Genomic DNA, 13656 nt, shown 5'->3' on the forward strand with positions numbered 1-13656 from the left:
ATTTAAGTGAGGTACAGTTGTACAAAGTTGTCAGTTTCATTCTTTCTTCCAGAGTCATTGAAATCCAGTGGCAAGACAAAAATCAAAATGACTGGCAATGACCTGGGATGTAGTAGATGACCTTGGTGTTTTCAATATCTGACCATGCTCTACACAGTCCACAGTGCCTACTTCAGTTGCCTTCATGGCCATTGGAATGAATGGTTTTCATCCACGTATTCCATGAGGGGAAGTCTTCACATGCTTGGGGTAAACATCTTTCTACCTCACTGACAGATTTGAGGCCTGTCAGTTACCCTCAACCTGGTTCAGTCCATTTCCTGAGACAATTTTATTAGGGTGTGTCCTAAGGACAATATGGAAGAAGAGAAGCAAACATCAGTGAAATTTAAAGAAAAAATAATCACTATGTCAGCAAAATATATTGATTTCGAAGACAGGATTCATAGAGATATCTTAACTACTATAGATCTACCAAAAGAAAAAAACAAGTCAGGAAAGTTTAAAAACTGTAATGTAAGAAATAATTCAAGATAACTGCTCAGAACTTCCAAACAAAGATGATAAAGTACCAATCAAAAGAATTCGCAGAAATCTCCAGGGAAAACAAGAACAACATCAATAACAACAACAACCAATCTGGTGAAAAGTCCAAGATACTATCATTAAATTGAATAACTCAAGTGACAAACAATAAATTCTGCAAGTAATCAGAATAAAGATCTTTAAATATAAAGTAAATAAAATGGAAATTAATGACATAAGACTATTCTGCTCACACAAGAAAATGTAAGAGGAAATAAAATAATGTATTCCATAGAGCAAAGAAGCTCAAGATGAAATCTAAAATGACACACCATGCAAAACTTAGCCTAAACACTGATGAAAACGTGGCATCCAATTAAAAAAAAGAATTTGAAGCATTCCTACAGGGAAAATGGGACATGAACAGATTATTTACTTTGCAAACAGTCTTAATAATAGAAATACAAAACTAATATACTAACCAAAGAACAGGTAATAAATTACTTTTAAGAAAAGAAAGAGCAAGAGCCCCATGAAGTAAAAATAATAACATGAAAAACAAAACAAATAGTAACAGAGAAAACTTTTAGAGATTTCGTTCTAAAAAATATACAAGGAGATAAAGGTGAGAGAAAAATGTAATAAAAGATTCAATGGTGGAGGAATCAGGATTAAACCTCACAACAACCTACCTACAGGGGAATCAAAGTTTTCTTGTGTGACTGAATTAGAGAAGAGGTAAAGTGGTATAGGGGAACAAGTATGAAATAATTTCACAAAGTCAGTGTTAAACAATGGCAGAATGGATTCTCATCCATTGACATCCATGGCAAAGGGAGGAATTAAATCAGGGGAAAAGAAAGGGGGTAATTTCTTAACTTAGTGGTGAAAGGAGGCACCACTGAAGAATAGAAGAATGGGGACAGGAAAATATTTTGCAATGTGAGACCTTACAGTGAGCATAATTTTCAAGTATTATTGATTAATGAGACCATACTTTGAGAGCGTATGGCAATACTCTGAGTGAGTATTGTCCCTCCCTCCACAGACAGAACACATGTGAAAAATGATCATGGGTTGGGCAAACAGTAGTAATGAATTACACAATAAATCAAGGACATAAAAAGAGTTCTACTATGAGGCAATAATTTGGCCTTTTCTATTTTAGACATACACACGCACACACACACACACACACACACACACAAACATACACATATAGGCAGCTAGGTGGTGTAGTAGATAGAATTCTAAGCACTACAGTCAAGAAGACAACTATTGAGTTCAAATCAAGCCTCAGACACTTACTAGATGAGTAACCCTGGGAAAATCACTTAACCTCTATTTGCTTCCATTTCCACAAATGTAAGATGGGGATAATAAGAGCACCTATTTCTTGGGGTTCTTGTGAGGATCAAATGTACTTAGACCAGTGTCCGACACATAGTAGACCCTATAGAAATGGTTATTCCTTCATTTTGTCCTTCTCCAGGAAGAGATTTTATTTATTTATTTATTTACTTATTTATTTTTGTGGGGCATTGAGAGTTAAATTACTTGCCAAAGGTCACACAGCTAGTAAGTGTCAAGTGTCTGAGACCAGATTTGAACCCAGGTCCTCCTGAATCCAGGGCCAGTGCTTTATCCACTCACCACCTAGCTGCCCCCTAGGAATTGATATTTCTAACAATGAGACACAAAAGAAAAAAAGGGGGAGGGGGACAAGATCTATAAGTGAATACCATAGAAACTACTTTGAAGAGACAATTCAAAATAGCTATATTAGAAGCTTTAATTCCTTGAAGAATAAAGAGGTCAAAGAAAAACAACAAAGAAAGAATAAATAAGTGTAAGGACCATTATTTTTTTAAAAAGGTGTTAAAAAAGAAGGGGAAGAGGAAAGAAGTAATGAAAACAGAAATAAATCTTTTTTTTTTTTTTTAAAGAAAAAGGAACATAAGTTTGCAAATCCTACTACCCACCCTGTAAATTTTGGAGCCTTCAGGAAAAACTTTGTTGAAGACACCCCAGTTACAATTCTGTGTAAATGATCTAAGAAGGAGCTATCTTCTTAAGTGGTAGTTAAGGTACTACTTCTGTTCCATATGATGACAGTAACAATAATTAATAAGCAACAACTCCCTATGAGGACAATAAAATAATTTACCTTTTTTTTCTTTTTTTGTATCTTCTAGAACACATGCTCAGTAAGCCATAAATGTTTAACTCAGTGGCACTGTTTATCCAGAACTTTTGAGAGTTTTTCTTGTTGAATGGAGCTAGTATAACTTCCCAAGGCTTCAGATCTACCATTGTGTTTCATTGGTATCTCAGTCAATACACAGGTGGCCATGTCATAGGAATATTATCATGGCTACTTTAACAAGCCTTACAGATTTCCCCTTCCTTTTTACATACTTTTGATTCATGGTTGATTGGGATGTTTTGTGTCAGCTAATCCTAAATCCCCATGGAATATGTATATACATACATATATATATATATATATATATATATATATATATATATATATATATATATATATATATATACACATACACATACACATACACATACACATACACATACACATATACATATATATATACATATATACATATATATATATATATATATATATTCCCTGCGAATTGGCTCTACATCTCAATGCCATTATGAATATTTTATAACTTCCTTTGTTTACACACACGCTTTCCTATTTCATGTCTTATTTTAGTAACCTCTGAGATGCCTGAATAGCTCTCTTTGGGGGTAATTTCTCTCCCATTCTCAATTTTCTTTCTCACTCTTTACCTACAATTTTATAAGATTCCCCCCCCCCCCCCCAGAAAATTGCTTCTATGTGGAAGATCCTGCTATCTTGGGCAAAATGGTCAGGCAGCAGAAACTGCAATCTGGCCCTTTCTGAGGGGAGATCTAATTACCCAGCTGGAGCTAGAGAATACAAACATTTTCATTCTGGACAGCGCTTATCTATTTTTTGCAAGTGCATCACTTTAGAAAGCTACTTGCTCAGCTAATCTGTAACTGTCATGGAAATATAATTTTTCCCTCCTCCAAACCAATAACAGGCACCTGGTATGACTGGCTTATGCACCCATGCATTCAATTCTAGCTGTTTCCATGGAAACTCATCAAGCTGTTGTGCAATGTTTTAAGCATCCTGCCACTTTCCCTTCTTTCCACCTCCTCATCTTTTTCATGCACTTGCATGTAGAGTAGAACATTTTCTGCAACATTTTCTTATATGTGTATTTCCTTTGCTTGGTTATTCTAAAACATAATGTGGCACAGCAGAAAGAGTATTGGATTTAGAGTCACAGGACCCAGCTTCAAAGTCCTGCCTCTGCTGCTTGAGTGTGACCTTGGGTAAGTCACTAACTTCCATGGAGATTATTACTATTATTATTATTATTTTAATTTGTAAAATTAAAGTAGTGAAGTAGATAGTTTTCGAAACCCTTTTCAGTTCTTAATCTCCTGGCTTAAGTAAAGTCTCACTTTTGAAACCTTGGACTCATCTAAAGCACATTTATCCAGTATAACAGAATACATATTTCTTTTAGTAAAGTGTTTTTTTTAAAGGCGATTTAATGGAAATGAAACACAACCAGCCAAGCAGAATCATTCCTCTCCAAATGAGTATTTTTCTCAGAATCAAGAAATCCAACGTCTTTAGAAAAATGACTTCTGCTTTGATTTGCATGCCCTCTTTCCTCTGGTGAGTTTGTACATTAGGAAAAAGCACACACCTTCTGAAAAGAGCTGGTCAAATATAGTAATATCTCAATTATTGGGATGTAGAACTTCCGAAAACCTCAATCATTAGAACAATGCTCAATCCAGAAGTAAATGGAAAGGCATTTTAGCAAAGTGCCTAAAATGTCCCATACATTTTGACTTAGGGATCTCCAGTTTTTATCATATAGGCCCCAAACTGAAAGAACAGTCCCATGTACACCAAAATATTCAAGGTATCAGTTTTTACAGAAGTAAGGAACTACGAAAAAAAAGTAAATGCTCATTGATTGGGGAAAGTCGAAACAATAATGGACTTTTATTGTGCTTTGAAAAATGATGAATATGAAAAATTCAGTGAAGATGTATGATCTGATGCAAAGTGAAATTAAAAAATAAGAAAATGATAACTTTTTAAAATAACAAAAATGGAATGAATGCTGTGTCATTATGATGATTAAGCTATTACCCAAAGATAAGAGAAAAACATCCTTTTCCCTTCTTTGCAGAGGTGAGGGGATGTTGCTTGTGGACTGTTGCATACAACAATCTATTGGACTGGAGTGATATATTGCTTAGTTTGCTGCACTGTCTGTCTTTTTTTTCCTTCTTTCTTTTTAAAGTTATGATGCTTTAGGGACTGTAGGATGGAGGAACCATTTGGAAATTAAGATGATGTAAAAACAGTATACATCAATAATTTTAAATGATAAACAAAAATCTCTTACCAATGAGGAAAATGTCTTTCAAAAATTCACCAGTTCAATTCTGAATGCATTGTGAGGAGTCACTTTCAGGTCCATTGATTTAGAATTTTGTCTAAAATAGAGCTATAGTTCAGTGGCACAGAAAGCATAGATAGTATGACTAGAAAAATCTTAGAAAGGCAAAGGACTCTGTACAAATGACCACCATAGTCACTATTTTTTTTTTTATGAATCAACAAATATTTACAAAATGCCTCTGCGTTCCAGATACTGTACTAGACAGTAAAAACCCATTTTTATCAGCATCCCTCAAAATTGCATTCCCCATGCCTGAGATAGCTCCATAATATTTCCAAAGGCAAAGGAATTGTTCTATAAATGTCTCTATTAGATATTGACCTTTTTTCTTCAGTGGCAGCTATCCCTCAGCTCTGAATAAGTTATAAAATTCAGGGGAGCTGCTTGAGAGTTCTTAAGTTCTTTTATCTTTTCATTGTCATCAAAACATTTAGAAAGATCCGCCCTGGTGATGGTATAGTTTGTAAATATTTGTATTGCTCCCCCTGGCAATCATGAAGAAGGTTGCAGAGGTAGGATAAGAAAGACTACTTTCCAAAACTCATGGACCTATTACCTCAAAATGTAAGATTCATTATGAACATGCAAACAACTTCAAAAGAAAATTACACAAAGGACAGATTTTTGAATGTGTTACAAAGGGAAACAAGGACATTTGAGACAATATCTCAAGTTTTTGAGATTCATGGCAGGGATCATACTGCCTGACCACAATATGATCCTTGATGCCTTTGTCAGAAACAATGGGCTGTTTGAACTATGGGTCTTGTCCTAAAAATCACAGGATTCAATGCTGGAAAGACCACTAGAAATCATCTAGCTCAAGCCATTAATTTTGTAGAAGAGGAAACAGATTCCCAGAGAGATTGAGGGGACATATCCAAGTTCACACAGATAATGAGTTGTAGGGCCAGGACTCAATCCCATGTTCTTAGGCTCTATACCAAGTATTCTGTTATTGTTTGTTTTTGTTTTTTGGGTTTTTTTTGTTTTGTTTTGTTTTGTTTGGGCAGGGCAATGAAGGTTAAGTGACATGCCCAGGGTCACAAAACTAGTAAGTGTCAAGTGTCTGAAGCCAGATTTAAACAAAGGTCTTTCAGAATCCAGGGCCAAGTGCTTTATCCACTGTGCCACCTATATGCCCCTTGATATACCAAGCATTTTTTATCTCTTGTGGCCATTCTAATTTTGCCCATTTGTAAGTTAAAAGATCTTTTCCATTCTATCAATGATAAATTCCTAAGTCTAACAATTTTCTATGGTCATTAATTGAGAGGCATTGTGACAGCCAATAAGATTATCTGTATTGAATCTTCCCAAAAAGCAGAGGTTCTTAACTTTTTTGTGTGTCATTCATCCCTTTGACAATCTGAGAAAATTCACAGACCTCTTCTTAGAATAATGTCTTTAAATAATAGAAGGAAACATCAGAAGAAAGAAATATAAGTTAGAGGTTGATGAAAGTAATGATAAATTTATTCTGTTTCCAAATACTTGGACCCCTTGACATCTGCCCATGGAGCCCAGAGGAATTTTGTGGACCCTAGGTTAAGAATCTCTACCCCAAAGGATAATGGCAGAAAAGCAATGTGGTACACTTGAAAGAGTAACAGACTTAGAATTGGAGAACCTGAGTTTCAATTTTGGCTGTGATGCTGCCTATATGCTGCAAGAATCCCTCCAATTCTAAAATCATGATTCTATGGGAACCTGTAATAATATGATTAATCACTACTCAAATTTAAATTCTGTCATTTAGAAATGGATCAGAATTTAAGAATACCTCAAAAGACCAAGCAGATTTTATATCAGCAATCTGATATTGGTTACACATGTACAATTATGTAAAACAGTTCTGACATAGTATTTTTTTAAGTAGTATAAAGCATTTTCCTTACAACAATATTTGAGTATGTAAATATTTTTAGATTTATTTTACATATAAGCACATTGAATCTCAGAGAGGTTAAATGACTTGCTCAATCTCTCAAAGCACATTTTTGGACCCTTAATTCAACCCAGCTCTTCTACTTCCGAATTCAGAATTTCTTCTACCATATAAAATAAAAAGTGAACATATAATTTGACAAATGCCATTTGTGTGAATGTCAGAGAATTTCAAGTGAAAATGCTTTTCTCATCTACAGAAAATACATTTTTTTCCCCTTGATGTTAATGGCCTCTTACTAATTTCTGTTTTTGTATTTCTTAATTGACTTCAACTAAATATGACCCTGTTTACAAAGTTAGGAAATCCAATCACAATTAAATCATTATTTAAAATATACTGCCTGTTTTAAAAGACTTATAAGAGTAAATTTAAATTAAGATAAACCTCATCAATTTTGACTCTACTTATTTGAAATCTATGATAGATAATTAGGAAGTGTTTTGTTGAAAATAATTACTATAGACATCAATTTTGGGTAGGCATATAATAATTAATCAATGGATAGACCACATGCCTCCCTAATTTTTCATGGTCTCAGGCTGTGTAGTAGAGAAAGCAGAGAGAGTGCTTCCACATGTCAGTTAGCATAAGCAAGAGAAAAGTCCCCAAGAGAACCATATCATCTCCCAAAGAGAAAGCATGTGTTCTCAAGGAGATCCAAGAGAGAGCATGAGGGACAGAGACCATGTGGTCTCAGAAAACTAAGAGATACCTAGAACATGTCCCCAAATCCCCCAAGTCCCAGAAGCCCCTGTGTGGTGTTTTTCAAAGGTTTTTATCCTTTTTTGATAGAGGTGGGTCATTATACGGTGATCAAAGATAATTGGGTCATTATTTGTTTAGCATCATTCAACTCTATTGATTGACATGATTTGAAGGTGATCTATATTAAAATGAACTCTTGAGAAAACATCAAGGAAAAGAATGCAAAAAAAAACCTCACTCAAGTTGCTCAAGGCAAAATCCATTATCTAGTTGTAGTTTAATCCCATTAGTCCTTGCCATCTAGACAAAAGAGTCTATCTCTATTCCTTTTGTTCCCTTGGGTTTGTCCCAGATGAGAGTTGATGAAGTTTCAATGAGAACTTTACTTTATGGAGTGGGTGTGTGTGTGGGGGGGGGGTAGAGAAAGGACTAATCTCTGGGTTCTCCAAGAAATCAATTATTAATAATCAATATAGGAGGGAGCAATTAGATGGTACAGTGGTTAAAGCACAGGCCCTGAATTCAGGAGTACCTGAGTTCAAATCTGACCTCAGACACTTGACAGTTACTAGCTATGTGACCCTGGGCAAGTCACTTAACCCCCATTGCCTGCAAAAAAACAAACAAACAAACAAACAAAAAAATAATCAATATAGGAAAAATAAGGTCTTTAATAGGGGCAGAGGAACTATATCTTGGAGTATCACAAAGTAAGATTGCTGGGAATACCCAAAGATGGGGACTGAGGACAGGGTTTATATGGGGTAACAGAACAAAGGGTACTATGAGGCTGCCCTTGGGTTAAATGAGTTTCTCACAAATAGAAACTACTTGACTCTAAATAGAAACTACTTAATGTAAATGAACCTTTTTACATAACAATCTAAAGTCCAGGAAGTAAGTCTGAGAATTTTGGGAGGGGGATAATTTGTTTAGGAGACCCATAAAACAATCAAGAATCTGGAATTGACAAAGATTGGTTAGACCCAGGCAATTAATTGGTCTGCAAATGGGGAATAGGTCAGGGATCAGTCAGTTCTCAGTAAATTGTGGTTATCATTCCATCCTCTTGGTCAAGATAAATTCGGGAATTTGCAAATGACCAAAAAGCAGTGCTGGGGCATGAAACACAGAATTCTCAGGACACATTCGGTGTCTTGGGAAAGTAGTTTACTCTGCTGTCATCTGCTTCTTTTTCTGGGTCACTGGGTAATCCATTTGGAGCTTCTCTTCAGGTGAGAGGTATATTCAGTGGTCAACTTAGCTTCAGTTTTGCAGGGCTATAGGTAATCCTTGGGTAGGTGCTTTTTCAAAAACAAAAACAAAACCCAAAAACCCAGTTTCCAGGTTCCACCTGTAGGGTAGACTGATTTAAGGTTGAGCCTCTAGAAAATGACTGAGACAAGATGGTTAAGGTGCAATGGAGCAGAAGGGAGGCCTTGGTGGTGAGAGAGTCCCTGGGAGGAGAAATGATGCACCCTGACAAAAAGGATTGCCTTGAGGTTCAAAGGACATGGGAAAGGGCTTTTGGCCCTGACAGACCCAAATCATCCAGACTTGCCAAGCTGAACCTTAATGATCCATTGATATGATTGGGGGGTGGTAAGCTTTGTAAGTGTTGAAGTACTGGCCAGGAAGCTAACAATTGGGAGACAACCAAACCAATAAAAGGGGTACCTCTATCACTATGAACTTCTTTTAGGAATTCTCCAGGTGGGAAAAATATTTTCTAATAAGCACTTGGCTAGAGCTCTTGCAGTAGCTTTCCTGCAAGGGAAAGCCTCTACCCCATGGGAGAACATATAAACCATACAAACTTAGAAGTGGAAGAGGGTGGAAGTTGAATAAAATCAATTTTCCAGACTTGAAAAAGGGCCTCAGGGAGGAGGGATTACCCAGAGAGTGGGAGGTTTTAGGGGCTTGCTTGCCTTATATTTAGGACTGATCTCACATTGTTGATAAACATCATGTGCAGCTCATCTCAATATTCCCACCAATATTTGTGGTCTAAGCTAAGCAGCTTGTCAGGACTCCAGTGACTTAAAGAGTACAGGTATCTCATCATAGGTTAATAGAAAGAATTGGGGAGGATTGGGTGTCCATTGGGCTCATACCAGAGCCCAGAGTTTATCCTTTTTTTGCACCCTTCCAGTCTTAGCCTATCTTGGATGGGATAGGACATGGTCTTTTGGACTATATAGCAAGTTCTGCTGGGTTCAATGTTAATTTGGGTCCAGGCCAAGCAGATATAAAGGAAGACAGACTAATAGGGATTGGAGTTTTCTGAACAACCTGCTTGGTATTCAGGTCAGCAAGATCTCTAATCCTGCAAGACAGAGACTATTGGCTAATGTCATATTGATGTAGGAGGTGAAAAAAGGGTTAATAGAAGGACTTAAGACCCAAGATATTAGTTCCAAAAGGGATTCAAATCCCAGTTAATGGATAACTTTCAAGTCAAAATGGTAGGTTCTCATAACCACATAAATCAGTACCCATAATGGGAACAGAGGGACCTAGGTCAAGGAGACCTGAAGACTATAACAATGATAAAATGACAGCCTATAGAAATTAAGACCAGAAATAAAAGAAAAATGAATATGTTTTGAAACTAGTCATGGGAACCAGAAAGAGACATGTACATAAAAGGCCAAATTTGTCCCCAGATTCACCTTATGACATGTAACCCCAAAAAACACACATCCACAGAAAAAGGTACCACCTTGGGGGTTGGCTTAGGACCCCTGGAACTCTAAATTAGGATAAGCCCTCCCTTGTAACACCCCAAAGTGGAGAATATTATAATGAGACTGATAATCAATTTATCTATAGTATAAATATAACTGTCTTTTCTTTCACTTTTCTAGCGATACCTTTCCACTTTTCTAGTTCTCTCCCTGTCATCACTCATAGCATTGCAATAAAACTTGGGAAACTGAGTCACTGAGTCTTATAATTATTTTGGGATGACCCATGATCAATTTGACCCCAAATTTCTGCCCGCATCAAGATGTCCTAAAAATTTAAAATCTGAGACCAAGATACTTTATGGTCTTTTTGAGAAAGGAGGTGAGAAAAATGGAATCAGCTTTTGAAAACTGGAGATGTGGGGAGCAAAGGTGTAAGTCATCTACATACTGAAGAGTGAGGAGCCTACAGGAAGCTTAAGGTCATTAAGGTCTGCTTTCAAAATTTGTGAAAAGTAGGAGGGGCTCTCTGAGGCAGAACACTCCTAGTGTACTGCAGGCCCTCCCACATAAAGGTAACGTAAAAAGGGAAAACTGGTAATTCAAGCAAAAGGGCACACTGAAAAAGGTACTAAACGAATCAAGAGTGTAAACAGTGGAATCATGGAGAATGATATTCAGGAAAGTATAGGGATTAGGGACCACAGGAGTTCTAGGAATCACAGGGACATTCACTGCTCAGGTCTTGGACAAGAAGTCACAGGAGCTCACAAACAGGATCAGAATTACGACTAGTGCAGGGAACTAAGACCAGAACACATGTAGTCCTTAATGAGAAGCCTAATGCCTTCAGTTGCCTCTGGAAAGGGGATACTGTGAGACTAGAGGAAGAAATTTAGAAGGATCCAACTGAATCTGGATTGAAGAGACACTAAGAACCTTTCCAATACCAAAAGAGTTAACCACCCCGGAGGAGTATGGGACTTCTTCCAGGAGTAGAGAATAGCAGAGAAAGACAGGGGCTGTCAGGACATCGTTTTCAGAAAGAGGGAGAACTGGATATCATAAAGAGGAGAGAACTCAATCGTAGCTCTATATATCCAGAGAAAGTCACAGACTAGCAGTTGGGGAAGAGCTTCTTTTTACATTTTCACTAGAAATTAATTGCAACAATAATCATACTTTTCAGGGGAGAATAAAGATAAACAACACCTCATTAAGGTTAGCACTTGGTATGAAAATCCAGTAGGCCTAAAAATACCATTAATAGTTAGGACATTTAAAAAATAGATGAATGCTATGGAAGTTTATAATCCTGTAATGAAATAGATTACTAAGGGAAGGAAAAAGGTTAAAACAGCATAAATATTTTAACAAAAACACCAGATAGTAAAACAAATTCCAGTTGAATCTCCTTTTTTGAAATAAAACTTACTAAAGTATCTATCAAGTAAAAGTTATTAAATATACAGAGCCATCATAATATTTGAATGTGAGGGGTATGAAAACTTGAAATATCTGTGAAGCTTGTCAAAACAAAATTGTTTTTAACTTCCACATCATTATTAGTGTAATATTTTGATAGTAGCTAATAGGTCTGATTTTAAATTCAGAAAGTACATAACAGAGTTATTGAGAAAAAACTATCTAAATGGAACAAATTTTTCTGGCATATTAGGGAAACCTTTAGTATACTAGAGTTCAAAGCCCTCCTCACTATACAAGGAATCTCATGGATCCATCTATTTGATAGATTGTTTTCCCATATTGTACTAAAATTTGCTTCCCTGTTACTTAAGGGAAAGCAGAATATGCCCCCTTTGAGAATTCTACTATATTAAGATCATAAATATTAGAGATACAAGGGGTCTTAGAAAGCAACTGCTCTAATCTCACTTTACATATAAAGCTCCAAGGAAAAGTGAGTTAATTAGCTGAGGTTATATAGATATTTGGACTGTTTTAAATGCTAAGAAATCCCACATATTGAACTGAAACCACGCTTAATGTAATTTCTGTAATAGTCTTAGTTCTGTGTTTTCTAACTATATGGAATAAACCGAATCTCTCCTATACTGAGTAGTCATTTTAACGACTTGCAAACACCTATCATGTCCCTACTTACATCTTCTTTCTCATTGTAAAGCGTATAGCACAGTGACTAGAACATAGTAGGTGCTATATTAAAAAAGTTTATTCACTCCCTTCCCCTTTCCCAGGATAAACATTACTAGTTCTAGAAAAGATGTAGAAGAGAAATTATCTTGTCAAATTGGATCATTTTGCTGATGCAAAATTTGAGACCAAGAGAGGATATATGACTTGTCCCATATCATACAGATAGTACACACAGAGCCAAAATGTTTAATTTAAAATCTAGTGAACTCGGGCATCTAGGTGGCACAGAGAATAGAGCACTGGCCCTGGATTCCGGAGGACCTGAGTTCAAATCTTCCCTCAGACACATAACACTTACTAGCTGTGTGACCCTGGGCAAGTCCCTTAACCCCACCTGCCTCACCCCCCCCCAAAAAAAAAGAAAGTCTAGTGATCTCAATACACAATGTTACTTCTGTGTTTTAGTTTCTTGATTCCACTCATAAACACTGGTGTCCTGAACTGAATAAAATACCATAGGTGTAGTCTGACAAGTAGAGAAAAAGGCCGAACTATCATCTCTTTGGTTGTGGACACAATAATTTAATAATGTGGCCTAAGACTGTATTAGTTCTTTGAGTTACTGTCATGATGAATTAACTCATAAGGAATTTGCAATCAATTAAAAATCCCAAGTTATGGGACAGCTAGGTGGCATAGTAGATAAAGTACCAGCCCTGGATTCAGGAAGACCTGAGTTCAAATCAAGCCTCAGACACTTGACACTTACTAGCTGTGTGACCCTTGGCAAGTCACTTAACCCTCATTGCCCTGTGCCTCCCCCCCCCCCCCCCCGCCAAATAAATCCCAAGTTGTATTTGTTTGTATATTTTTATTTTGTCTATAAGAACTGTTTTCTATTCATACCTCCTTTGCAAAAAAAGGTCCAGTATCTTCTTATTGTTCTTCTGAATTTTAAAAAATATATGCTGGACTCTATGGTTGTTCCCTATTAAATTTATCCTGTTACATTTGATCATTATTCTAGTGCAATTCAACCTTGTTTCAGCCTGATTTCACTTCAAGAAATTTGAACTTCGGGGGTGGCTAGGTGGTGCAGTGGATAAAGCACCGGCCCTGGATTCAG

Source organism: Dromiciops gliroides, chromosome 5 (assembly GCF_019393635.1).
Source record: "Dromiciops gliroides isolate mDroGli1 chromosome 5, mDroGli1.pri, whole genome shotgun sequence".
Classification (NCBI taxonomy): Eukaryota; Metazoa; Chordata; class Mammalia; order Microbiotheria; family Microbiotheriidae; genus Dromiciops; species Dromiciops gliroides.